The sequence below is a fragment of the Condylura cristata genome, unplaced genomic scaffold (genome assembly GCF_000260355.1).
Source record: "Condylura cristata isolate star-nosed mole 26May11 unplaced genomic scaffold, ConCri1.0 scaffold00034, whole genome shotgun sequence".
NCBI classification, from domain to species: Eukaryota; Metazoa; Chordata; class Mammalia; order Eulipotyphla; family Talpidae; genus Condylura; species Condylura cristata.
In genome coordinates, this window is record NW_004567135.1 from 11,552,663 (window position 1) to 11,554,487 (window position 1,825).

The window sequence follows — 1,825 nt, forward strand, 5'->3', positions numbered from 1 at the left end:
GGAGAAAGGTAAAGGGATAACCCAGGGAAAGAGGGAGAGAAACACAGGTTAACTAGGATGTCCTACCAGTTCTGCTGACGTGGACTCCACCTGCACGCTGAAAACCGATTGAGCGCCAAAACGATCAGCTGTGAACCACCAGGCCAAGCCCCCCCAAGAGCCCACATGTCCGGTTTTATCCCAACTTGGCTGCTCAGCTCCGCCCTCACGTCCCTGCATGCTGCTTCTTGGTACTGATGGGATTTGGAGTTCCAGCATGGAGTGGGGGCGGAGTCCGTGAAACCTGTACCTGTTACAGTATGACCCTTTGCTGGGTGCATGACTTGAGTAAGCGCTTTAGCCTTGCTGAGCCATTTACCCCTGTCCACCCCCCACCCCCCAATCTACATGGGGGCTAGCACAGCAAATAGCCCCTGGGGCTGGCGTGATAACTCAGCAGGATAATGTGGGGGGAACTAAGTGGGGTACTGGCACAGAGGAGGTACCTGACTGGCAGTTGCTATTCTGAGGCCCCTGACTCCCTTTCCGTCTGTGAGGGTCTAGAAACAACATTGTGGAGGTATCCCTTAGCGTGGCCAGCAGTTCTTCCACTCCAAGGGAAGAAAGTACTACCCTTTGGAAGCACGGTTGCATGTGATTTATGATTTCCAGGACATCAAAGCCTCTTATTTCTTGCTGTGTGATTTGAAAATGTCACCTACCCTCGATGGAGTGTTTCCTGTGGAATTCTCAAATAACCCCTGGCCCTGAGCGGTGCGGGAGGCTGGTGATTGATTTCTGTTTTCCCCCTGGTGAATGAGCCACAGAGTGGGCCGCTCCGGCTAGGGCAGGGCCCCAGACGGCTCCTCCGGCAGCCCGTGGCGGTTCTCCGACTTGCTCATGGCCATTGCTGTGTGCTGTGGGGCAGCACATGTGTTTGGATGTGTTTTGATGCCAAGAATCATTAGACAGGTGGAAATTCCATTTGCATGCATCTGGGTGCATAAAGTGAGTCAAGGGGAAGCCATCTGTGGCTTCTGTGCCCATTTGCACTATGCATACTTTGATCCAGTTCACCACAACCTGATGGCGTTATGCTTGCTCACTGCCTCTGGGTAGTCTGCGCTGTCAGGAGATTCACGGGTTTCCCCCACAGAATTCAGTTCCAGCAAGTGCGAGTGAAATCAAGTGATGACCATAATGACTGCTTGTTTACTATCTCTCAGGTCCAAGTGTTGAATCGGACTTTTCATTTATTATTTTTAAAGATTTATTTATTTATGCATACAAAAACCGGGATACAGGCCAGAGGTGCAGGGGGTGAGAGACAGAGTGGGGAGCAGAAGATGCAGATTGAGTGAAATACACTGCTGAGGGGAGCAGCGGGCGGGCAGGAGAGGTCTGCCGCGCCATGTGGGTCAGCTCCCTGGCCGGGGTTGAACTCTCTCGGGCACTGCAGAGGCTACAGGTAGCTTCATAGTGCTGCGCTTTAATCAGCTGCGCCACCAGGGCGGGTCCTGTTTATTTTTTTTTTAAGTGTCCTTTTCACCTCTGCACAGACCTGCCCATAGCCCAGAGGTGGAGGGACCATTGTAAGCCCCATGATCTCTGTGTCTCCTTTGGTCCACAGAGCTGTAACTTTCCATTAGCCATAAGTGGGAAGGCAAGCGTGTGCTATTCTTGGCTGTCAGAGTTGAATTTTGGCTTGAGAGCCACAGGACCAGCCTTTGTTGTGATTCGGGGGTGGTGAGAATCATAATCCATGCCACACAGAAAATGACAACACAGAAAGGGGTCGTAGAGCTTGTCTCATGCCAGCCCCCTCATCTAAGGAAGAGGAACAGGC